The sequence below is a fragment of the Orcinus orca genome, chromosome 18, assembly GCF_937001465.1.
Source record: "Orcinus orca chromosome 18, mOrcOrc1.1, whole genome shotgun sequence".
NCBI classification, from domain to species: Eukaryota; Metazoa; Chordata; class Mammalia; order Artiodactyla; family Delphinidae; genus Orcinus; species Orcinus orca.
In genome coordinates this window covers 4,252,750-4,280,132 of record NC_064576.1, presented here as the reverse complement: position 1 = coordinate 4,280,132, position 27,383 = coordinate 4,252,750, and the positions used below count along the sequence as shown (strand labels likewise).

At 38.5% G+C, this 27,383-nt stretch overlaps 1 protein-coding gene and 1 long non-coding RNA gene across 3 annotated transcripts in view; both read right to left on the bottom strand.

The window, feature by feature from the left end:
• NALF1 (NALCN channel auxiliary factor 1) overlaps positions 1–27,383 on the bottom strand; it is a 573,794-nt gene that overhangs the window by 488,955 nt on the left and 57,456 nt on the right. The window lies entirely within an intron of this gene.
• Positions 164–4,414, bottom strand: LOC125961997 (uncharacterized). Its single transcript, XR_007473250.1, has 2 exons — positions 3,001–4,414; positions 164–1,867 (listed from the first exon to the last, which is right to left on the bottom strand). It is a non-coding gene; the product is annotated as an uncharacterized LOC125961997 (long non-coding RNA).

The following is a 27,383-nucleotide window of genomic DNA, read 5'->3' as shown; positions in this document are numbered from 1 at the left end:
TGCTTTTAATATTTTTTCTTTGCATTTAATTTTTGATAGTTTGATTAATATGTGTCTTAGCATGTTTCTCCTTGGATTTACCCTATATAGGACTCTCTGTGTTTCCTGGACTTGATTGACTATTTCCTTTCCCATATTAGGGAAGTTTTCAAATATAATCTCCTCAAATATTTTCTCGGTCCCTTTTTTTTTTTCTTTTCTTCTTCTGGGACCCCTATAATTTGAATGTTGGTGCATTTAGTGTTGTCCCAGAGGTCTCTGAGACTGTCCTCAATTCTTTTCATTCTTTTATCTTTATTCTGCTCTGCAGTAGTTATTTCCACTATTTTATCTTCCAGGTCACTTATCCATTCTTCTGCCTCAGTTATTCTGCTATTGATTCCTTCTAGAGAATTTTTAATTTCATTTATTGTGTTGTTCATCATTGTTTGTTTGCCCTTTAGTTCTTCTAGGTCCTTCTTAAAGGTTTCTTGTATTTTGTGCATTCTATTTCCAAGATTTTGGGAAGTTTTTTTTGTTTGTTTTTTTTTTTTTTTTTTTGCGGCACACGGGCCTCTCACTGTTGTGGCCTCTCCCGTTGCGGAGCACAGGCTCAGGACGCGCAGTCTCAGCGGCCATGGCTCACGGGCCCAGCCGCTCCGCGGCATATGGGATCCTTCCGGACCGGGACACGAACCCGTGTCCCCTGCATCGGCAGGCGGACTCTCAACCACTGCACCACCAGGGAAACTCCCGACTGTGGAGATTTAATTCGCTCCTCCTGAGGCTGCCGGGAGAGATTTCCCTTTCTCTTCTTTGTTCGCACAGCTCCTGGGGTTCAGCTTTGGATCCAGCCCCACCTCTGCATGTACGTCGCCTAAGGGCGTCTGTGCTTCACTCAGACAGGACAGGGTTAAAGGAGCAGCTGAGTCGGGGGCTCTGGCTCACTCAGGCCGGGGGAGGGAGGGGTACAGAATGCGGGGCGAGCCTGCGGAGGCAGAGGCCGGCATGACTTTGCACCAGCCTGAGGCGTGCCACGTGTTCTCCCGGGGAAGTTGTCCCTGGATCACGGGACCCTGGCAGTGGCGGGCTGCACAGGCTCCCCGGAAGGGGGGTGTGGATAGTGACCTGTGCTCGCACACAGGCTTCTTGGTGGCGGCAGCAGCAGCCTTCGCGTTTCATGCCCATCTCTGGGGTCCGCGCTGATCGCCGCAGCTCGCGCCCATCTCTGGAGCTCATTTAGGCAACGCTCTGAATCCTCTCTCCTTGCGCACCCCTTAAGAATGGTCTCGCCTCTTCGGCAGCTCCAGACTTTTTCCCGGACTCCCTCCCGGCTGGCCGTGGTGCACTAACCCCCTTCAGGCTGTGTCCACGCAGCCAACCCCAGTCCTCTCCCTGGGATTTGACCTCCGAAGCCCGAGCCTCAGCTCCCAAACCCCGACCGCCCCGGCAGGTGAGCAGACGAGCCTCTCGGGCTGGTGAGTGCTGGTCGGCACCTATCCTCTGTGCGGGAATCTCTCTGCTTTTCCCTCTGCCCGCCTGCTGCTGTGCTCTCCTCCGTGGCTCCAAAGCTCCCCCCCCCCACCCCCCATCTCCGCCAGTGAAGGGGCTTCCTAGTGTGTGGAAACCTTTCCTCCTTCACAGCTCCCTCCCACTGGTGCAGGTACTGTCCCTATTCTTTTGTCTGTTTTCTTCTTTTGCCCTACCCAGGTACGTGGGGAGTTTCTTGCCTTTTGGGAAGTCTGAGGTCTTCTGCCAGCATTCAGTAAGTGTTCTGTAGGAGTTGTTACACATGTAGATGTATTTCTCATGTATTTGTGGGGAGGAAGGTGATCTCCACGTCTTACTCTTCCGCCATCTTGAAGGTCTCTCAAGAAAAGCTCTACTTCTTAAAGAAAGATATTTTCCATAAGTATCTACAACTGGGCTTTAACTTCTGAAACAAATTTCAACACTCTGGTTTCACAAGTAAATAATAAAGACTGTCTTATCCAATGATCCTGTTAATTGCTTCCAAGCCATTATCCAATTATGTTTCTCAAACGTGCAGGGTTTACCAACAGCCTGTTCTGAGAGTTGCCTAGGAAGATATGTTAATGGCCAGGGTGAAATCTCCATGGGGCCACTGTAGAAGTTCATTTGATGGCTTTGTTCTCGCTGACTCTGACTAGTCAATTAAATCTTTAATGACCTAAACTTTCATTTTTCTCTTCCCTTTTTTTTTTTGTGGTACGCAGGCCTCTCACTGTTGTGGCCTCTCCTGTTGCGGAGCACAGGCTCCGGACACACAGGCTCAGCGGCCATGGCTCACGGGCCCAGTCGCTCCGCGGCATGTGGGATCCTCCCGGACCGGGGCACGAACCCGTGTCCCCTGCATCTCAACCACTGCACCACCAGGGAAGCCCCGCTCTTCCCTTTTTAAAGAACTTGCTGACTTCCTTTTTCACTATGTCATCTTTGTTTCTGGCAATTCTTTTCTTGCATTCTTGGTTCTGGCCTAAATTTTCCTTGACCTTTAGCAGTCCTTGCAGTTATTTGCCTTCTTCCTTCTGAGGAATTAGGAAATTTGGGTCTAGCACCTTAAATAAAATCACTTGACATGTTTTTTTCAAAGGGGCATAGAACAATTTCATTTGAAAATGTACTTATGGTACATGTACTTATAATATTATGCATACCATTTTATCTTGCAGTTTAGATGTCTTGCAGGTTAGTGATTAAAGTTAAAAAAAATCTACAAAAATATAAAATTAACAAAACTTTTATTTTTACTTTCTGGAAGTTTCCAAATCTCAAATCTCTAGGTTGGTTTGAGATTGAATTTTATATGAAGGTTTTATTAGTATATAATAAGTACTTGGATTTTGATTTTTTAAATGTTTTGAAATTGAACATATAGATTTTAGAAAGTTAATTATGAACATAATATATAACATTTAATGGTTATCAAGTAAATTGAATTCGATTATACATAAAAATAAAAATTAAAATATATGTATAAATATATATACACACACATACAGTTATATATTCTGGAGAGCTTACAAATGATGTGGGGAAAAAAAAATCCTGTCCTGGCACAAGTAATACTGTCAGTATGTCTCCATTTTCTGAGATAAATTCAACCTGAAACATAAGTTCAGTGAGGCCTTTAAGGAGCTGTATGAAATGTTATGTGGAAAAAAAATCTCTTATTAAAAAATGTAGAAAATATATCAGCAAAAAATAAACTAACCTGAAATTTGCAGCATCATTTACATCAAACTTTCCTAAAATATATTCAATGAAAAACATTCTGTGGTAAAATAATCATGGGAAACACAGTAATTATATTTCTTCTTGAGCCATGACCTTCCGTATCAGCCTATTATAATAAAACCTTTGAGAGCCTGGGTTCTTACGTGATAAAACCACGTTAAACTCTGAAAGCAGTGTTCTATGGCATGCACCTTTTAAAATTCGATATTTTTTAATCATATAGGAAAATCTCTTCCAATTGATTTGTGATTGTTCTCAGTTAAAAATTAATGTTTAAATTTATGGAACAGAACATTTCAGGATAGACCTTTACTACCTATTACATTTCAAAACAGGTTTCTTAAATCTTATATTTGTGTTACCTAATGAGCATTAGGTAAGTATCTAGAATGTACTTTGCTAAGCAAGCACAAGTAATTTAGGATGAATAATTCACAGTTCTTACTTTTAAAGAGCTCATTTTTATCAAAGGTTAAAATGAAAGTACTGGTTCTTAATTAAGGTAAACAGTATATTGGCCATGTGTCTGTAGAAGCCATTTGACTTGTAATCTATATTTTAGTCACATTTTGACATATTCCAGCTTGGTCATATTCCACCTTGATGAATTATTTGCAATTTTCTTATAAGAAACATGAGCTGAAACAAAGATAGCACTAGAAAATGTGAAACTATCTCTCTTGATATATATGATAAATCATAGTTCAGGGTTATAAATCATACTCATAGAATAAGCCAGGTTGAAAATAATGCTGAATACAGACTAATGTCTTTGTTTAAAGCTACTCTAGGGCTATACCTTGAAGTTATTAGTAGATCAATCTTGTGATTACTTTGCCATGGGGTGAGCAAACTATGAATTTTATAAAATAATCTCAGGGGATTACGTTTTTTGTTCTTATTCTAATTATACCCCTCCATTTCTCAGTAAATTTTCTAAAACCAAACCAAACAAAAATTATCCTACAAGAGGGCTTCCCTGGTGGCGCAGTGGTTGAGAGTCTGCCTGCCAATGCAGGGGACACGGGTTCGTGCTCCGGTCCGGGAAGATCCCACATGCCGCGGAGCGGCTGGGCCCGTGAGCCATGGCCGCTGAGCCTGCGCGTCCGGAGCCTGTGCTCCGCAGCAGGAGAGGCCACAACAGTGAGAGGCCTGCGTACCGCAAAAAAAAAAAAAAAATTATCCTACAAGAGATTTCTCTTACATTTAATTTACAATGCTTGTTTTTTGTTTTATTTCCTTATCATTTAAATAAAATAACTGTAAGTATCACTATTTTGTATGAGTTTAAGATTAGGTTGTAAAGGTTATTTTACATTTACAGTCCTGCTAAAGACAGCTTTTTTTCCCCTTAAAAGATCAATTTCAAGTGTTTTAAAGAGTTTATTATTAAATTAATTACCTAATTATGCTGTTATGCTTCCAGCATACCTGTTACGCTTCTATTCATCAACTATTAATTGAGGGCCTACTATGCTACACATACTGAGCTAGAATATTTACCCCTTAATGAATGCAAGAAGAGCGGTCACTTCATTTCTCTTGACATTTCCCACATATTTAAGGCAGCTCATTATGGTAGCCGTAATTCTAAGTCAATTTTAATGTGTGTATTTATGTTTATGTGCATACATGTTGTTATAGAGCTCCGATTCTGGATGTGATGCCATGCATTTTTCTGAACGGTTTGCAAATCTTAGTGGCAGTACTTTATTAGGGAGCTCTCAACAGTTCCAACAAGCTTTTAAATCAGCTAGAAAAATGCGGTGCTTATACAATCACCAGTGGATTCCAAAAGCAATCTGAACACTTGATTTCATTCTGACATTTCTTTACAAATTAGGAAGACAAAACTCCTGAGAAAATACAATCACAGATTTTACAGTCGGAAATGCTACATTCCTTTCTCTTTTCCTGCCTGGATGAACTATTTTGGACAAATCACAACATCTCTGGGTCTAAATTTTTCATCAGTGGAATGGAATTAAAAATACTTCTGACCTAACACACAGTATGTCACTGTGGTTATTACATTCTCTGTTGCTTCCTAATTGATCCAACGGATATTTGTTAAAACTGTATGTAAGGTTTGCTGCTAGACAGTGGGGCTGGAGTGTTGGGAAAACAATCCTTCTCTTTGCCCTCATGGAGTCCATGGGAGCAAATCGCTATTAAATTAGCCATGCTCCAAAGAAGCGGAAAATTTCCTTCAAGGATCAGCCAGAAATCCCATTTTTATGGACCTTCCTCCTCCCTTTTTCCAGAATCAGGAGGGACCTTTCCTCCCTAATAGCTCTATATCCTACATATGTCTAATACAGTATATCTCAGAGACCATCATGCTATAGTTATTGATGTAAATTCCTATGTCTTCCACTGGATTATCAACTTCATTTGGGTGAGAAACACAAAGTTCTACGCTGAGGTACACAATATTTTAGGTGCGCTCACATGTTATTTCACTTACTCGTTACAACAATATGGAAAAGTATCGCATCCACCTTTTCAAAGATAAGGGAACTGAGTTTGGGGAAGGCTGAACAGTGTCTCTGAGGTTAGCTAGGCAGTGACCCAGCTTGGCTGTCATAGCAGGTTGGCTGTTACACACCTAGCCTATAACAGCTCAGCGGTGATATCTCAGTAACACTCACACAGAAGAGTTGCCCTAAAGTGACAGCCGACCCTGTTTTTCTCACGTCAACTGTAAGACTTGCTGGCCTCGGCAGCCAGAGGGAAGAAGAAAGTGCCATGGCCCATCAGCTGTGGCTTCTGGAAAGCACAAAACAAATGTACAAGCTGACCTAAATCTGGGGCAAAGTCTTGTGTTTTAAATCATTATTATCATTAGAAAGATGGAACTTGAGCAATTCAGCAGGTGGGAGGCAACAGAGGGCAGTAATGGGTGATCTTGGCTCTGGAGCCAGACAGGCTAGTCTCTAATCCTTTCTCCATCCCTCACCAGCTGAGTGACTTTGGTCAGTCTCATCTCCTCTGTTCCTCAGTTTCCTCACCTTTAAAAAGAGGCAAATGACTGAACGTATCTCACAGGGTTGTGGCGAGGGAGGATTCAATGAGAAAGTGCACATAAACAGCCCTGGCACGTTGTGAGCTTTCAGTGATAACAGTAATACAGTGGTTAACACATAAAGAACAGGTCTTGGGATTATACGAGCATTACATTGTGATGAGCACTGCCACTAAACAACAGTCTAGTGGGACTCAAGAGTTCTTAGACTGCCTCATAATTTCACCAATTAATCCATTTATTACATTAATTTCACAGTCACTTACTGAGTACCTACTGTGTGCCAGGAACCATCTTATGGATACAAAGTTGAGTAAAAAACAGTTCCCTTAAGGACATGACAGATTTTAGGACAGACAAAAATGTAAACACATGCTTGAAATATGCTCGAAATATGCTTTGATGTAAGTGCTGAAATAGAGAAAAATCCAGATTCAGCGGTGGCCCACTAAAAATTGCTAATATTTACAGATGTCTTTTCTGAATCTGGCCATTTGTCCAACACTTCACATAAGGTATCACGTATGACCGTCAAAGCATCCTGATGAGGATGATATTGTTACTGCTACCCATTTTACAGGTAACGCAACTAAGGTTAAGAGAAATTTTAAAATTCACCCTAGACAAGCAGGTAGTAAGTGGTCAGCCACATTCTGCCTCTTAAGCTCTATCACCCAATGGAGAAGGGATGCAAAGCAAAGGAAGTGCACCCACCAATGCCTTTCAAAAACAGAGCTTTAATTATATGCAAATTATAGGAAAGGAAGCAAAAAAGAGAGATTAAAGAAATCGGAGAAAATAAACTTCAACAAGCCCTTAACATAGTATGTAGAGTTTATGTAATGTATGTTTAAAAATTGTGATAAACATATTTTTATAACATATTCCTAGAAATGTGCTTCCTATGACTGTGACATGACATTGTGCTTACTTTCTGTCTTGTTCAAATTATCTGACGATTTATCTGCTGATGAATTAAAAATAAAATTTAGTAGGATAGACTTAATTTGCATGTGTTAAGTTTTAAAACATTGATCCAAATCCCAAGGCGACCTGGATAAATTTTTTAAAACTTGTTAAAAATACCCAGGGCCTTTAGGGTGACTGCATATTTAACAGGAGTGAAGAGAAAGACTCGGATGCCAAAACTTCCCTGTGAACTTGGGCTGCGCAAATAGAAACGCGGGATTCAGAACAAAGGAAACACATGCCTCCCTCTATTCCTTAATGCATGGAATGTATTTGGAGCATCATGTTTAAATCTGGGCACCGCAGTTTAGGAAGGAACTTAATGAGAGTGTGCCCAGAGGAGGAAAATCAGGAGGGTGGAAAGGTAAAGGCACACCACATGAGGGCTGGTTAAAGGGACGATGGGGAACGTTGCAGCTTAGGAAGCCCACGGACTGGAGGCTTAGGAGGCCCACGACTGCTGAGCTCACAGGTCAAAGGTCTGAACATAGAAAAGGAACTGGGACTGAAGACAGACCAGAAGCAATGGCTGGGCCTTCGAAAAAGGCAGACTGCATGCCACAGCTGAGACAGGAGTGGGATATTGTGGTGGAGGAGCAGGCTCCCTGTTTCTCAAAGGTCAAAGCACGAGTTTCCTCTACAGACAGAACGTGGAGGCCGTAAGCTCTGAAATTCCCTCCCGTTTCTACTGCCGACTCCTCTGCCTTCTCTTACCTCTCATTCTCCGGGATCAGCAAGCACTCCGGCCAGCATCCAGTTTCTCAGGGATTCTTTCTAAACAGCCAATGGCTCTCAACAGCTTCAGCTCTCACTAGCCAACTATCTCCTCCTAAATTTATATTTTTAGCCACAAACTCACATTTTTCCAGTTCCAATTATTTTCACTAAAAAAGTATTACTATTTGATTTTTCCTAATCTTACATTCTCTGCAATCAATATGCCATCAAGTTCTGCTCTTTCTTTCTTTTTTAGGTCCATAAAGTTTATACACATCTCATTTCATATTCAGAATATTCTGGCTGAGTTACTGCAGACAGATGTAATACTTTCATTGCTCTATGCTTTTTCATACACAAAGCTCACTGACCTTCCTTCATTTTTCTGCTGTATATTCCATCATCTTATCATATTGACCTAAATGAGGATGAACACCTGCATCATTATAGAATTAACTCAAACACCTGAGCTCATGATGTCCTCTTTGGCTACGTCAACCTTCCAGCATTTGCTCAGAACCAGAAAGTCCATCGCTAATACCACCTTCAGAGCTACATATTGAATGGTATCATATCTTTAAGTAATTTTTCTTTCCATACTTCACTGAGGGAATATACAATTACAAATCAGATACTTCATAATCTCTGATTCACACGTATGATGATACTGTTTCCAAAAACCAGATCTAGTGGCTTTTAAACACTGATATTTTTCCATGTGCTCTTCTGCTTATAACAAGCAGGGTGAAGGAGGCTCCTCTGCCCCCTTCCCTGGAAATGCCCTTCCCTGCTCACATCCGCTCTCAGCCAAACCATTCACAGTTGGAGAAAGAACGCTGACTGCCAGCACACCTAAGGCTAGCTCTTTACTCTTCTGCCTTTTAGACCAAGTTTTACATGACACTTTCATACGTTACCTGAGATGTCTCCACACTTGGATGACTTAATCAACCCTCTCAAGCTGCCTTTTGAAATTCCTTCACTTACTCTCTTTCTACTTTCTCCTAAAACCTCAGGTAACTTCCTTTTCTTATGAAGCAGCACTTCAATACTTCTTTTCCTTTTCATGCTGAGACCTTCAAGTTGGACACCCTCTGCTATAAAATTTAAAGCATGACTCGTGGTCTTAAGCCCTTTGGAAAACAAGTTGTACTCATAAAAGTTAAAAGAGAATTATTTTTTTATTTTTACATAAAAAGTGCTATTATTACTTTGATCTCCATACACAAAACACACATTTTTCCCTGTTGCTGTTTTATTCTTGTTGTTGGAACAACTCAATAGCAAAAAAAAAAAAAGAAAAAAGAAAGAAGACAAGACATACAAATGACCAAAATGTACATGAAAAAGTGTTCAATACCATCAGGGAAATTCAAATCAAAACTGCAATGAGATATCACCTCATACCTGTTAGAATAGCTATTGTTAAAAAGACAAGAGATTGTAACTGCTGGTGAGAATGTGGAGAAATAGGAACCCTGATGCACTGTTGGTGGGAACATCAATTGGTACAGTCACTGTGGAAAACAGTATGAACGCTCCTGAAAAAGTTAAAAACAGAACTATCATGGAATCCAGCAAACCCACTTCTGAGTATTTATCCAAAGGAAATGAAACCATTATCTTGTAAAGATATTGCACCCCAATGTTAATTGCAGCATTATTCACAATAGCCAAGACATGGAAACAACTTAATTGTCTATCAACAGATGAATGGGTAAAGAAATTGTGATGTGTGTATGTATATATATAATGCGATAATATTCACATATAAAAAAGAAGGAAATCTATAAAAATGTGCCATTTGAGAAAACATGGATGAAACTTGAGAGCATTATACTAATGCGATAGGCCAGGCAAAGAAAGATAATATTCTATGACTCCACTTATATGTAGAATCTAAGAAGAAACAAAACAAAAATGAACTTAGACACAGAGAGCAGGCTGGTGGTTGCCAGGGGCTGGGGGCTGGGGGAATAAGGAGATGTTGATCCAGGAGTAAAAACTTCCAGGTACAAGAAAAACAAATTCTGGAGACCTAATGTGCAGCATGGTGATTGCAGTTAAAAACACTGTATTGTATACTTGAAAATTACTATGAGAGTAAATCTTAAATGTTCTCACCATAGCAACACCACCACCAATATCAACAAAATGATAATTATGTGAGGTAAAGAATGTCAACTAGCCTTACTGTGGTAATCATTCCACAATATATATTTGTGTATCAGATCACCATATGGTACACCTTAAACTTATACAGTGGTATATGTCAATTATACCTCAATAAACCTGGGGGGAAAAACCTCTTTTGCAATGCCTTCAATGATAGCATGTGAGCTTTCAAGGATGGAAACCAGGTTTTTATTCATCTTTATATTCCTAGCATTAGTATATTGCCTGTCGTATATTAGATGCTCAAATACTGAATTAGTTAATCAATACCTGCTAAGAATTTTATCAGTTGCATAAACTAGAACATAGCAGAAATGTCAAATATTTACCAAATTTATGGTGGATTTGCAGCTTGCTTTTTACTCCTGATAATACTGCAAATTTCTTCTTGTACAAGAAGAATAACCAATATTGTCTATGCTAATATTATTATGCAAAGGTTTTAATTTCATTTGTATATTTCTGGAACCAGAGGTGTCTCTTCAGAAAAGAAAGTTTATTTTTAATTCAATGAATCTTTTCCACATTAATCATTCTAAGGCAAAGCAAGGCTCTATAGGAGAGTATATGTGCCTGGATTGGAGGCTGTATTACCTAAGCCTTAAGAGATTTAAAAATCAACATCCAGGTGAAGAAACAGCGTGAGTAATTTGTTGGTGCTTTTTAAATCTGGTCTACATCTTGGATCTGTACAGAACTTTAATTCAGCTCGCCCCCAACCACCACATGTAAATTCTCTTCCTTTTCTAACTCCAGGTGATACTTGAGTCTGTCCACATCTGTTTCACCATCACTAATAATATTACATGTTTGAATTGTATTTTATGAGTGTAATGTTTGGTATGATCACTTAAAATCTATCAGTAACTCCGACTAACTGACAAAGGCACAAAATTTCCAGTTGACCAGACCATGTCAGAAGCACTTCTTCTTTACAGCCCTTCATCTGGGACTCTAATTTTGCGTTAGATGCCTCTGCTACATGCCTCTAAAAGCTCTGCTCTTTGATTTTAATTACTTATTTAACTGAATGTTGTATGCACTTACTGTAATCATTATGTGGAGAATAAGTACATATGCTTTAATCATAATAATATCCTCATTGCCTAGCTCAGTAAAATTTGTTGAATGAATAAATGAACCAAACAACCAACTAATCTATGGTCATATTTATGATTATTTTTCTGTACAAAACTGACTTACTATGTACCAAACACTGTTTTACTGTTTGTTTGGTGTTTGACTCCCTAGTAGATAATAAAAACTGTAAAGGCCAGGTTACATTTCTGTGGACCAATTTTTTAAAGAAATCTTATGAAAACATCTTAAATCTTAGAGGTGAACTCACTCCTTCTCTACACAGCACCCTGACAGAGCTGAGCCCCTGGGAGACCAGCAGATCTAGCCTGGGTTATGGAGAACCAAGTCCACACCACAGCTCCCTTCAATTAGGGGGAGCGACTCAAGAACTAACTTTCCTTCCCGAGAGTCACAAGTAGCTGACAGCTGCAGATGGTGTATGAGATGACAAGCTACATGGGATATCAGGAAAACTTGTACATGTTAGGGTCTACACATATTTTAGAAAAGAAGATGCCCATGAAGGCATGACCTAAATAACCCTTCCCCTGCTTAATCCGAGTGATGCATCTCAAATAGAAATTGTGATTTTAAGCAATAAAACAAGAAGTGAAGACATGGAAACTGCATGTTGCTAGTAATCATTGAAATAGCAACTGTCCTGTGTGTTTACACAAAAGCATGCACACACACCAGAATAGCTGTTCCTGTCAGTTCAGGAAGACTTTTCCCAGTAAATCACTGACTGGTTTTGTTTCTTTATATAGAAAAGAAAACTTCTCAGACTGTCTAAAAGTATCACAGATGAACCAGTTTATGGCCTGCTTTGATAAATATTTAAAATGAAACTGGTGAAAGGTGTCACTCCATTGAGATGCAAAGAAGTGTCTACGATAACTGTTCTTCTGAACAGACTTACTAATGGTTTTACGTTGATGACAGCGGTTCTCAAAACCTATGGAAACAACAAATCATTTTCCTTGATGAAATTCTAGAGACTACTACTGTATCAATCAGCATCTGACAGAACATAGATGGCACTCAAATTGGGATAATGTGGGGAGGCGTTATGTACAAAGAGACAATTGTGGGCAAGATGTAAGGATACCATAAAGGGTAGCGTAAAAGCACGGGGCTAGCTTTTCCCACAACCAACACCCAAAAAGACAAAGGGAAGGAAAGGACGGAGAAGGAAAGAAAATTCCAGAGAGGGTCTCCTTGGAAGATCCAGGACAAGGCAACATCATAGGAAGGGAACCAAGGAATGAATACCCTAACCACCGGTTCCCCCTCTCTCTCATCTCTCCTGAGGCAACGGCTTGCCTAACTCGAATGGCTAAGGAACTCACTGAGATAAAGTTTAGAGTAGCTGTTACAGGTCCACCTCCCTCAGCAGAGTGGACAGTGGTGGAAAGTGAATCTGGTGGGACAAACACGTAGTTGCCATCTCCATTTTAGAGATCAGAACACTGGACTCCAGACCTAGGTTAACAAACCTACTTAGTAGAGAGATACTCTGGAACCTTAATGTAATCATTGCACATGATTATTCTGTCTCCCAGCCTGTGCTTGCTACTAACCAACACTGAAAATATACCAAGCTTTAGACTGTCATGTACATCTAATGGTATTTCTTTATTGTTATATTTAACTGTCATCACTATTCATTACTGAGGATTTTAAAAATTCTTCTTACCAATTCTGCTGTATAGACATGGGAGAAAATATTCTTACACTGATGTAAGAATATTTTACATCTTACACTGATGAGAAATCTGTACATATGCATGTACACCGATTATTCTGACCAATCGGAAATTCTAGCCTTAAATGTTTCCAATAATAGCTGCAGATGGCAGAAAATATTATCACAATTATATGAATGTGAATGTCTATATAAGTAGACTTTTCAAAAATACAGACTTCATTTGAGGCTCAAAGGCATTGCAAATTCACATGAGTTGAGTTTTGATTATGCCCTTTGTTCTCTTTATGATTCACAGTTTATATGTCTTTAATTTTACAACCAGTGTTACCAGATCTCTGTTATGTTGGCTCCTAGTAAAGCAATTAAAAACTACTGCCAATGTTTGTATGTCTTCTTGGGAGTTTTAGGGACCAAATTCAGAGCTACCTAACTCTGGCTACTATAACTAGTATATCATTTATTCTAATAAGTTGGTAAGTAAAATAAAGTATTTACAAAGTTATTTCTTTAGAAGAAAATTACTACCAGTCTGAACTCTCTCACAACCTAATATATATAGTTTATAGGTTAAGCAATAATAAAGCCACTCTTTTCTGAAAGCTACAATGTATGTGCTTAAATTACCAATAAGCGTGTCTCCTAATCAAATCTTCCTAGGTGATATAATTCCTTTTTTTTTTTTTTTTAGACCTGGTGGCTTCATCCATTACTGTGAGTCATGAAACCTTAACTCATATTTACATCCATATCTTCCAGTCAGGATGGGATTTTCCTTCTGCAAAATGTTATCCTGAATGTTTTACTTAAACTATTTTCATAATTTTCCCAAGCTACGTTTTTTGACACCAAGCAGAGAGCAAGTAATACTTGATTCTGCTTCTACTAGGAAGCAGATTTGTGTCAAAATTTTAGTATTTGTGTTTTTAATCTCAGCTTCAAAGTTTCTGCCATTAACTAGTCATAAATTTGAATCAGACTTAGTTATTCTGAATCAATTTCTACTGAAATTTTAGGTCATAAAGTCTGTCCCACCTACCTAGCCTATTATAAATTCTGATATCCAGACACAAATAAACCCACCTCAGCTTAACTGCTTTCTTTAGTCTCTAAATTGACAATGAATCACTACAGCCTTTTTAAAAATTTCAGTCTTTAAAAGTTGCTTGAAATTATCTGAAAAAAAGATGAGCTTGAATATGAATTTCATTAATGGATCCTATTCACTCTTATTTTTAAGCATGGTAACTAATACCATTCCAAACAGGTGTGAGAATCTTCACTGTTTTAAAATATATCTGGGAAAGAGTTTAGGTAATTAATCTTTAGGTAAATTATCCTCACAGCCATTTTATATTTAACCTACAGCCAACTTACACTTAACTTAAATCCACTGCACAGCAGCATACCCCTTATTTCTTGTTCTAAGCCCTCGGAAATGAAGAACAGCTGCCTGTTACCCTTTCACTGGATCTGAAAGCTCTTGGTTATGTCAGTCTTTTGGCTTTCTTCCCCCCACCCCCCAATCGAAGCCATGGTTGTTTTCCTGTGAGCTTTTGACCTCTCCCCTCTTGAATAACTGCTGTGTCCTTCTTTTCCCACTTTAACTGCTGGACTCCTAAACTGGATAGAGATGCACAGGATCTGAAAATGCTGATTATAATGGGAAAAGTCCTTTATTCTCCATTCAGACAAGCATGTGGGTTTTTTTGTTTCTTTGTTCGCTTTTCATTGCCAATGTTAAATGCTTGACACAAAATATGTCAATATATTGAAAGACTGTTTTATCAAAACTTCCCTCATCCACCAAAAAAAAAAAAACATTTCTATTAAAATATGACTTCTGTTGCCAGTTTCTACAAGTATTCTTGGAATCTACATAATTAGGTTAAAAAATTCTCACTAGCACTACTTTCTATCTATGGAATATCAGAAATAATGGGGACTCCATTACAGGATCATTTAAGGATTTAAGCTACTGTAAGGCAAACTTCTGTCACAAAGAAAGCACTGAATAATTATTTTTACTTATGTTCTTTAAGTTCTATTTTGAATGTTTGTACAATATATTCATGCCTAAAGCTGTGTTTAAACTGGACCAAATAATGGGTTTACCTTCTTAAGCAACAGGAAAAATATCTGTCCAAACACATTCTTTTAGCATTGAAGAGACAGGAAAATATTTGGATTCATTTATTCCCAGTCACCTTATTGACTGAGAGCGTAACAATGAGAACAAAAAGAAGAAACAAAATAAAACGAAAGAGGTGAAGTGAACATGCACATTAATTTTACAAAGTGTTTATTTGCATATACAAATAATTGTTAAAAAAAAAACAAAGAGACCACATTGAGCAAAGCAGGCAAAATTAGCTAAGGTAATGTTACAGTCCTGCATTTGTAATTTTTATTCAGAGCACAAGGGTAATTATAAACCATGCCAGTGTTTCTAGATAAAATAAACTACAGTCAACTAATATTTAGGTCAATCTAATTTTTTCATTCTCAAGCAAAAAAGAAAATCAGTACCCATCTTGTGAAAGAGGAGGAAAAAGCCACTGATCTTGGGAAGAACAGAAAAGCTTTAATACGGCTCATTGTTCACAGGCAATGTATCCAGTTAGGCATCCTTCCGTAGAAGCCATAGGTCAGCAAAGGGATGGAAGGTCTCACGAAACAAAGCAGTCCATCCCTCCTAGTCCAAGGTTTTCCTCTAGTGTCACTTATCTCTAGCCTTTTACCGAGTTGAGGTTTAAAATGCTGGAAGAAAAAACCTTTACTTTTTTCTGTATGAAGCCTTTCTTCTCAAACTCCATGTTTAGAAGGTAGAAAGCTCTGTTCTTTTGTGATTTCAACACTCTCTCTTTATCTTAGCATAGTGCTATACACATAATAATTATTTGATTATGTCTAATAATGTTATAGTTCATAAAGTACTTTGCACTTTGTAAGCCCAAATTACCCTAAGTTAACAATGGATGAGGACTTAATATACATTTCCAGTATTCCATTGACTGTAACATCCTCGAATATAAAACACATTTCTCTGCTGTACTTTTCGTCTCAGTTGTCTTGTGCTATGTCAGTACAAGTGAGAAAAAATATTCTCCAAACAGGATACCCCTAAACTGTAGAACTTTCTTTTTCTTTCATCTCCCTACCCTTCCTCTCCCTTCGCTTTCCTCTTCCTCTTCTTCTGTAGTCTTAAAAACTGTTTTGTTTTTTTACCTGTTAAATTTCATACCAGTTTGATGACTACCAGACTCAAAAGTACATCAATGCTCATATTGGTGAGTGTCTTACTGTATTCCTATGTCACTATTTTTTAAAAACATCAACTGTAAATAATTTTTTACATCAAAACATGCTTTAAGACTAATGTAAGGTAATCTTTGTATGTGGTAATTAATGTAGACTAATAATTCTCCTCAGATATATTTCCCTCTTAAAATTTGTAGTCATGATTATTGGATTTCCTTTTATTTATCTTATGTACCTTGTTTCTTTCAACGTTTTGAGCACTATCATAAATCCAGTGTATTTTTTAGTCACATCAAATAGCATCCAATTCATCATTCCCTGGTCTGGGATTACACAGTTATACTTCTTAAATTGAATTTTTTCTAGCCTAATATAATATTCTTTTAGTATTTGCTTGTATTTAATATAAGAATTCTCTTTGACATTATTATTTTCCAAATCTTCTCTTATTTTGACATGAACAAATGCCTGAGTGTTTAACCCTAATTTTCACCGGTGTTGCTATTACAAATCCACTTAAATTTTCTGTGAAACCCATATTTCTCTGGGAATAATCTCCAAACAGGATTATTAACAATCTCTGGCAGTTTTAAGCTCTACATTTTCCACTGATTTCTGTTGTCCTTTGGCTTCTCTAAGCGCCTGGGTCGCTCCTCTATGCTATTAGTGCAGTCACTCCCCCACCAGTCATAGAGTATCTATCCTCCCTGTGTCTTCCCAGTGTTTCAATCCAGACTTATCCTCCAAGGTGCTATCAAAGTTATCATTCTAAAATACCATCCTGATTTACTGTTTAGGCTTACTTGAATACAATCTTTCAATATCACATCTCTAATTACAGAATGAAGAGAAACTCCTTAACAGGAAATGCAAACCTCTGACACCTGGTACTCTTCCAGCAAGACCATTCACCAGACTTCCTATGTTGTCTTCCTATTGTGCCCATGAAAGTATTTTCAACAGAGCAAATGAAATACATTTTAACAGAAATGGCCCAAGATGGCTATTCTTTTCTATATTTAAAAAGTTTGAAAGCAATTTGCAACTATTCAAATTGCATCCCGGTTTTTCCTCAGTCTGGATTACAGCAGATTCTGTGTGAGTCCTTCAAAAGCAAGGCATGCCACTATGCTTTGAAGAACAATGTTCTTGGCCTCAGAGACATGTGGATGTGTAAGGCACGGTACACAGTTCTCCCCACGACTGATGCTTCCTGCTTTTGCCCTCTGAATATGGGACACTTTGGCATCTGTCTTTTCACTAACAATTAGTACAGATCATTAATCGCTGATGACAGTCGCCTTTAGCTTTGTGTATCTTTTCGTCCTTTGCTTGCAGAATTATTTTTCAAAGAGCAAAATTTATAAAACAAAATGCACAATAAATATATGTTGCCAGGTAAGTAGGCTGACTGTTGTCTCTAGAGATTAAGATATTTTTTATTCAGAATTAGGTCCTAGTAGTCCTAACAGTAGGACTGTCTTTTGTCCTGTCTTTTCTTTTGAATTTTGAAATCTACTCACAAGCAGATGAGCCAACTGACAGTGCAATTTAATTTATTAGAAGCAGTGTATTCAGAGGGGAAATTTGTTCTGTTTGGAATGGTTTTACCGTTTCATTTTCATAATTTCTAAATAAAGTTTGCTAATGTGAGATAAAACAATATTTCTTTTCTGAACTGTGTCTTTCTGGCTTGTAAGACTTTGAATGCAGCCCATTGTCTATAAAGTCCTGGCAATAGAGAAGAACAATCTGCCCCAAAATACTACAGAACAAAATGCAACATTTGCCAAATTAGTAATAACAGTAAATATATAAATGATGGCCTTTTAAACATTTATATATGCCAGGAAATTTGTTTTCTCTTTTAAATTCACAACTCTCTCATAATTACCCTTTTCTTAAATAGAAAAAGCCAGCCTCAGAGAGCCTAATGTATTTAATAAAGTCCCACAACCAAAAAAGGGCAGACTTTAGTCCCTCTGGTCTTGTTTATTCCTAAAGCTTGTTCCTCACCGCGGTATTCACATCTACTTAGTGCAGAATCCCTGCACGCCCATCGGGGGAAACCTTGCAAAAAGGACTGTGACCCTAGACATCCACTGCAGTGACTGAAACGCCTTCTGCTGGGATATGAACACACACACTGCAAAGTCAGGAGCAAATCATTTTGGTGCCGCCACCAGCCTCCTCTTGTTATGCCCTACTTTCAGCCTCTTTCCTGGGGCTGGCTCCGGCGAGGAGCCTCGCTGGTGCTGATGGGAATGGGGCCTGCCTCTGAATGAGGTAATATGTGTGCGATGCTCAGCACGGGGCCGGGGGCCTGCTGGGCACTCCACAGATACTCGTCTGCCTGAACCTCCTTTGATCTCCCTCTCCCTTGCATATGAGAACACGAGAGTGATGAAAGCAATGGAAGGGGTTCCACATTCATCAGCTTTCTACAGTCCCAACCACCATCATGGTTAAAGGCTAGAAGTGTGGACTCATTATTTACTTCTACAAGTAAGCCTTACAATTAACGGAGCTTGTTTTGCTTACAATCATAAATCTTAGGGTAGAAGGATCTATGGACTGCTTCTTAGCTACTTTTAAAAGTAGAATTGGGCTTCCCTGGTGGCGCAGTGGTTGAGAGTCCGCCTGCTGATGCAGGGGACACGGGTTCGTGCCCCGGTCTGGGAAGATCCCACATGCCGCGAAGCGGCTGGGCCCGTGAGCCATGGCCGCTGAGCCTGCGCGTCCGGAGCCTGTGCTCCACAACGGGAGAGGCCACAGCAGTGAGAGGCCCGCGTACCGCAAAAAAAAAAAAAAGTTGAATTAACACACACTAAAAATTTTATACAAAAGATCATCAAAAGAATGCTAAAAATTTGAAAACTGTATTACAATTAGTAGGTGAAAGCAAAATAGCAAGACTGAGGATCCAAATGTTCAGATTCCTTGTACTTTACAAAGAAAGGAAAAACAACAACAGGTTAAGACTCTCTGGAATTTGAGTTACATCTTTTTTGGCTAACTATTGGAAACAGGAGAAAGCAATGAAAATTGAAGAATGTCAGAAAAAGTAAAATAAAGTGAGAAAGGAAATAAAAGAGAGTGAAAAGAAAGGAAAAAAGAGAGAGATGTAAAAGAAAATAAAGGAAGGAAGGGAGGAAGGAAGGGAGGGAGGGAGGAAGGAAGGAAGGGAGGAAGGAAGGAAGGAAGGAAGGAAGGAAGGAAGGAAGGAAGAATCAAACTATGCCTAATATGTCTGTCACAACCCTCACACTTCAAGAGCATCCTGTTAACATTTGTTGGTTGACTGAAGTACAGAACTAAGAAAGAAGGAGCAAGAGGAAAAGAAAAAGAAAAAGGTAGTACAGTCTAAAGATTTCTCTTAGGAGTCATTCAGAGTTATTCACTGCCTAACTTTTGTGGGCAAGAAAATGAGTGCTCAAGTGAAGTAGAAAGTTCAAGACAGGGACTTCCCTAGTGGCGCAGTGGTTAAGAACCTGCCTGCTAATGCAGGGGACACAGGTTGAAGCCCCGGTCCAGGAAGATTCCACTTGCCCCGGCGCAACTAAGCCCGTGCACCACAACTACTGAGCCTGCGCTCTAGAGCCCGCAAGCCACAACTACTGAAGTCCGTGCGCCTAGAGCCCGTGCTCTGCAAAAAGAGAAGCCACCGTAATGAGAAGCCCATGCACAGCAATGAAGACCCAACACAGCCAAAAATAAATAAATAAATAAATTTTTTTTTTTTAGTTCAAGATACTTGACTTTCAAATTTGATATTTTGTAGAAAATCCTCTTGAATTAGTTTATTGTGTTATTATTACTCTTTATATTATTTTTCCAGAAGCTCTCTCCTAGCTTGCATTCACACAATTAAATAAAATGAATTAAAAAATAGTCAAAGTAGGGCTTCCCTGGTGGCGCAGTAGTTGAGAGTCCGCCTGCCGATGCAGGGGACACGGGTTCGTGCCCCGGTCTGGGAGGATCCCACATGCCACGGAGCGGCTGGGCCCGTGAGCCATGGCCGCTGAGCCTGCGCGTCCGGAGCCTGTGCTCCGCAACGGGAGAGGCCACAACAGTGAGAGGCCCGCGTACCGAGAAAAAAAAAAAAAAAAAAAAAAAAAAGTCAAAGTAATTTGTAAATTACAAATGAAGAAACATTCAACTCTTCCTCTTAGCACCATTTAGATTGAGTTAGAATAGTATATTTCTTTTCTAAAATAATAAACTACAGATATTCAGAACAAAAGCTTTGTGGTTGCTCTAGAATTATCTTTTGTCCATCAGAAGAAAATCAGCGACATCAACAAACTGTCTTGCACTAACTCCACTTCCTTAGTCACACTTCAAGGAAATTGGTTTTCATAATTATCTTGCTACAGGTTCTATACAATTTGTCAGTTAAACTACTTAAATGCCTTAAATAATATTTGCTTTCATTTGCTTTGACTAGTCCTGCATCTTTTCTACACATTAAAATAAAAATTAAAAGGTACACTACATAGTATAATATTAAGATATTTGTCCGAAAAGCATTTAGAACTGTAATAGTGTCACTGCTCTCACAGAAATCTAGGATTCTAGATGACTGAATATAATTCTTTCATTAAAATATTCTCCACTGCCTCCATAGCTAATTCTCTTTCCTAGCTACCCAATGCATAAAAAGCATAGCAGTAAGACATCTCCCAGATGTCACACAAGAGTAGATTAACTGGTGTACTAGGGTGATGTCAATTTGTTTTCAAATATTTGCAAGAAAGGTTTTGAATAGATGAGCAATCACTGAGGAGGGGTGTGGTGCAATTATAACAGTCACAGGTGATGCTCAGGTACTCTTCTTCTCTTTATGTACGAGGAATTCCAAGGACATCCAGTGAAAGGTAATCATAATAAGACAGATGGATTTGGCAGCACCTTGGCAGCCATCAGTACAAAATATAGATCAGCACATTCCATTCCTTACAAGGTTTTTCTAGAAACTGACTGCAGAAATTAAAATCCTGTCAGGGGCCAACTAAAGATGTGCCCTGTATTGCTGACATAATATTCAGTTGGATGTGAACAGATTTTAATTTCATATCCTAATTAATGCTGATAGAGAGCAATTTCAAAAATGTCTCACAAGGATGAACCAGGTCCACTCAGCTCTCGAAAACTGGCCGTGAGGCCCTGCACAAACTTCGCCCTCCTGGCTCCCAGCATGTTTTCCTTCCTCAGCACACACCCTTCCCTGTGCTGGCTGAGTGAAATGACTGTGAGTTACCTCTGCCTTTTGCACACTTCATTGGCTCAAGTCTCTAACTATTTGTGTGTAAGTAGTTTGAGAACCTATCTCATTTGCCCATGTTGTTAGATGGGAATATGTTTTAGAAATTTTTTAAAAATAGAAATTTGCATGAAATCTGTCTTATGTAAAGATCTCAATATGAAAAACTTCTCACCAGAAATATCTTTAGCTCTATTATCAAGAAGTTGGTTGCTAGATGTCTCCTCTCACAGAAAAAGAAAAGATATGTGTATCGAAGTTCCATATAGGTCACTCATCTTTTATGTTATAATTTTTTTGTTTCAATTTGTAACCTCTCCCTTTTTTTTCACTTGGGTAAATTTATTATTCACTTAGCATATTATAAATGAGTATGCTGTGTAGATATACCTAGAAAAATATTTTATTACCACAAATAGAAATGACAAAATTAGTCTTCCCAAAATATGTTTTTGGTATATTTTCACTTTTCCTTTTACAGCCTACAGCTAATTTATCTGTATGTGTGTGTGTATGTGTGTGTATATATATGTATATATAAAATATCTGTAAATATATTTGTATATACTACAGATTGTTAAAATAAAAACAACTTTTACAAACAATATCAAAATCATACTATTTGTAAAATAGATCCTTAGAAATATATTTTGCATGTCAATTTTCTAATCATAATCTGCGAATAATTCTATAAATCTTAAAAACAGTAAAATATATAATGTTTTATATTTTTTTCTCTAACCCCTTTTTTTCTTTTCTCTACAGGCATCTAAAATTTACTCAAGTGCACAACATACATAGATATACATTTCCCAGAAAGAAGAGATGTATAAAACATGGGCTCCTTGAGGAAAGGGACCATGATTTTGGTATATCAATTGTGGTACCTAACACAATGCTTAGCAGAGAGTATATAGTTCATAAATTGTTAGAGTGTAGATGGATAAGTGAATAAAAGGAAGGTTGCAGAATGTGCTAGACAGAATTAAAAGGGAGAAGCCATTTTTATACCATCCCCATTGCTAGAAATTTTATTAGTTCAAATGCTTGACTTTAAGATTGAGGACGAGCAAAAGGAAAAATCTTAGTGGAAAGTTGGGTTCAAATGAATTCAATGACCAATAAACTCAATTGTACTAGATATTGAAACCTTCATCACATCCTTCATGTAGAAATGGAAAGACCTCTTCATGGAGCAAGAGGAAAAAGTGCCTAGAAAATCTCCAATTTGGTGTCATTCTACCATGCATACAGCTATTCAAAAATACTTACTAAGCCCCTTTTAAGTGTCAGCATTGTTGCAGACATGAAAGGAGTGAGCCTTGCCCTCTCAGACTGCAAATAGATACATGGGCTGTCCCTATTATTTGAAATAATCAAATGAATAGCTCAGAAAAACAGAGGAGACTGGATTCAATTTGTAAATTATGTTGATAAGAATTCAAAGAAAAATGACAATTAAATGACACCAAATTTCTAAATTTAACATTGCTAAGATTAACACAACTTGGTCAATATTTCCCTCAGAATCCAAGTTGGTTTCCAGGAAATAATAATGAGGATTAACTGGCAACTTGCTCAAAAGTATGTAACAGAAGTCAAATTATTATTTTATGCTCTAATCTGGATTAAGACCTTTAAAAATAGCTTTGTATTATTCAGGATAAAAATCATTAAGAAATATTTGCATTATCTGAATATTCATTTTCAAAATACTACATATGAACTTTGCTGTCTTTTTCTGCACATATTTTTATAATGATGTACAGTGCAGAGGGATGCATTCTCCCAGACAAGTGCTAAACTCTCTGAACTAAAATCTCCCTTAGAAAAGTTATCTCAAAAATATGGAGGTTTTATCTGTGTTTATGGTTTTAATTTGTTAAACTAACTAGAAATAAAATGGCTTCCAAACAACAAATTTAGCAAGCCTTTAACGAAGGCCATTATATACTGGCACTTTAACTCCCACAATAAATATGGCAGACTCAAGAGGGGTGGCTCCTTGCCCAAGTACATGCAGGTGAAAACAGCAGAGCCCGATCCAGATACTGGCCCTGAAGTCAGGGCTCTTTTCATGTACCATGGACCGATTCCATAATTCAGCTCAACCAGTCGTTTCTGGGACATACAACTGAACTTCCTAAAACTCCAGCGGAGTGTTCAACGCAGAATCAGTGCACTCTGACTACTCCACATGGACACTGTCATCATGGAGACCTTTCTAGAAGTTTACGATTTGGGTGCTAACAGCTGAGGTTTTCCAATGGCTGGTTGAGGGAGGGTGTTTTGATGTTTCTTGTATATTCTCTAAAGCAACAGTAGTGTTGGGAATAATTTACGCATGAAATTGATCATTTTCAATTTCTGTGGTATGTGATGCAATAGGATTTGAAGTAAGGTGAGACAATACAGAGGAAGAGGATTTGACGGAAATGGCCAGGGAGGAGTGAAAGACCTTGACATTTCAAGCCTTGTTGCCTTGGAGATCAGCGGTGAAGGATGGTACTCAGCTCTGTTTCAAGTGAATGTAAGAATTCACCAGAGCAAAATATTTCAAATACATCATAACTGTACCTCAAACTGAAAATGAATCTCAGGGTGTTGTGTCTTTGGACATAGCAGAGAGGGAGACAGAGCCACGAGTACTAGAAAGAGCTACCTGGAATGTCATGGTCTGTGTAGACATGACTAATGTTTCATTCATTTCTTTCCTCACCAAACCTAAATGTTTCTTTACCTCTGTCATTCATTCTGAGTCCTGCAGAACATCTTTGCTTCTCTCCTTGTACATGCCATCACTCCACAGCTCAGGAATGCATTGCCGTAAGGTTCAGCTAGACAGATCTAGGAACTTTGTTTCTGTTTTCTAAGTGACAGTGGAGACACAGAAAATATGTAGGTGGAAGCATGTGGGCAGGAAATTAATTGCTTTCGTTTAAGGAAGGGTTCACCTGCCCATTTACTTTTTGGACATCATGTACCAGAGCTTATTGATATTGAATAATGGTCTTTCTTGGCTTTGGGAGCTCTCTTTAGAGGTAGTTAAGCTTTTCTAGACCCAGAATGGCACTAAACTTTCCTAAATTATTGGGTTTTGTTACCCAGGCCATATTCCTTTGATCTCCTTTACCCTTAAATGTAGAGAAGTTACTCAAGGTGCACGTCTAGGACTGCAGATCCCAATGAAAACCTAAAATTAAGACTTCAGGAGCCACTGGCCCTAGCAAAGTGAGACAGACAAGTTGCCTATACTAAGAAATGGGATCTGCTTTAGATTTTCCGGACTTGCTTTTCTGCAAAACAAACTTAGCATACCCACCATGGTGAACATCTTACTCCTGAATCACTGATTCAGATATAGGGTAATATCCAATATTTTCCTCTCCTTCCATTATTTTAAAGTGAGCTGGTCCATTTTCCCTGGTTCCAATCTCAGTGAATTGCCAGTCAGACAAGTGGTAGTTTCATTGACTTTTCCCTCATCACAGTGAATCTCCAAGTCCTGTCCATTCTTCCAACACAATATGTCACCATTGTGTCCTCTCCTCTACTTTCCCTGGATTTTCTTTCCTAAACAAAAATGCAATCACACAAATCCCATGCTATAAGCCCCTGCTCTGACGCTAAACACAGCACAGACTAAAATACAGCCCTGAGTTCTTGTCCCCCATCTCACAGCTCTTCCCTCGCCTTCCCACCTTGAGGCCAGCAAGCGCCCCTCCAGAAATGCTCTGAGCACTCTGTCTTCAACACCTCACACACGCCCATCTTCTGTCTGGAATGCTCCTTACTCAACCATTTTAAAATGCCTTCAGCATCAGTTAAGCCCAAGACACCTCTCTACTGCTGGGAGGCAGGAGAAAAAAGGTTCACAGGTTCTATTTCTCAATCTTTTCCACTTCCCTTTCCTTCAGGTGGAGCTTAAAGGCCATTTCCTTTCTCTGAGAAGCCTTCTCCAGTCCCTGCCCCAGTATAAACCTGTTTAATATCCTCCCTGTGCATAGTCTTCCACATCTGTGGTGGAATGTCCCCCACTTGTAGATTAGCTCCCCAAAGAAAGGGACCATGTGCTTCAGCCCTTCACAAAGCCCGCCATGCAGGGGGCACTCAGTACGTACGTGTTGGACTGAACAGGTTCTTGCCTCACCACGTAAGAACACTGCTACACTGTTGTGCTGTTCTCAGTGTGAGGTCTCTTTGAATGTCTATACATGTTGGTCATTTTTAAAGATAATAATATATGTTTACTAAAATTTCAAGCATTAAATTTACAAAGAAAAATTAAGGCGTAATGAACTGTGTCACAGTATCTCAAATGTGTTCAGTTAGTTGTCACAAAAGTATGTGCATGTGGGATTTATTGCCTTGAACAACAAATAGAAATCAAAATATTTACTTGTCAATATAAACAAAGAAATATGGTGTTGAGCCTTATATATTTAATCTTTTGCTTCAAATTATGTTTTAAGGGACCTAAGGAATTAAGTACAGTTAACATGGAAGAGTAAAATTTATATCATAATTTATGTACCATACAAAATAAATGGAAATGTATTTAAATTTAAATAATTTAAATCACTGAATATATCATTGACTTGCTGGGAGATCCTGGACAACTGACATCAAATAATTATCCTTGAGTCAGGCAGCTGAAAACAGTAATTGAAATACATTTAGAGAAGTGTAATTATCCTTGGTGTGTGTTTTTAAGGGTCCAATTGTGTAACATCTGAGATGGCATTAACTACATCAGACTGTCCGTAAATTCTATAGGTCATTGCACCATTTTTTAGTGACTTCTAAGAGCTTACTTATATATTACATGCAGTCTTTTTAAATGTACATATATCACCATCGATTATACCCTCAAGTGAGTCGAATCCTATCAGAGTCATTAGCCCTGGCAGGTTCAGCCATGTTTCTCTTTGCAGCGTTTCACTTGCATTCTCTATGCCATAGGCATAGGTAATATTTTAGGATGTCCAAGATATGTTTACGCCTTTATAATTATGAAATAAACAGGTTCATTCTCCACCGTCACAGAGGCTCTTTTATTCTTACAGAGGGAAGGGAGGGCGGTGGGAGAAAGCTCTAATAGACTGCAGAGTCTATCCACCTTTTTCCGACCCTTTATTTCCATGCAGGGAAAAAAATTCATGGTTTCAAAACTTCTAAATTACAATCCACGAGTAAATACACATTTAGTTGGGAAGTGGAACATTATTTAATCCTATGTGCAATGAACCCTCCAGATTAGTGATCACAAGAGTAAATTTATGTACAAATAAAGCATTTATTATAGTCTCAGAAGTCTTGGATAAGCATTTTGGAAATATCTTCTTAATGAATAGGTAACAATTCTAACTCCTGTCAGTGTGGACTTTCAGTTTAACTATCATCTGTGGCTTCTTCTGGCCCAGATCCCTGACATGGATAGGGCTTCTGGTCATACATAAAATTAAAAGGGCCAGTCCCAACACTTGTAGGTTTAAAATAATAAGGTGAAAACAGATCGAATGTCTTAAAATACATTTTTACTGTTATTTAATGTTAAAAATACATTTTGTAGAATGATATAGAGAGAATCATGGAGAAACCTTCAGAAAGCTCACCCATTTTGTAACGGTTTCAGATTGCAAGTACTGGGTTGGCCAAAAAGTTCGCTCGGGTTTTTCCATAACATCTTATGGAAAAACCCAAACGAACTTTTTGGCCAACGCAATATTTTTGAACTAAGCATATAAACCTCAAAGTGATCTAGAGAGAAAAGGAAGGTACATGCATTTGTGCAGGGATGACCTAGTTTCTAATACTAAATATTCTTCTGTGCTCTGGGTTCTGTTACTGACAGCTTTAAAATTCTCTATGCCTTTGGGTGTTTCCTTAATGCAGTCACTGATGGATGTGGCTTCATACTGACCTTTTTATTTAAGGGACATAAGATAGAA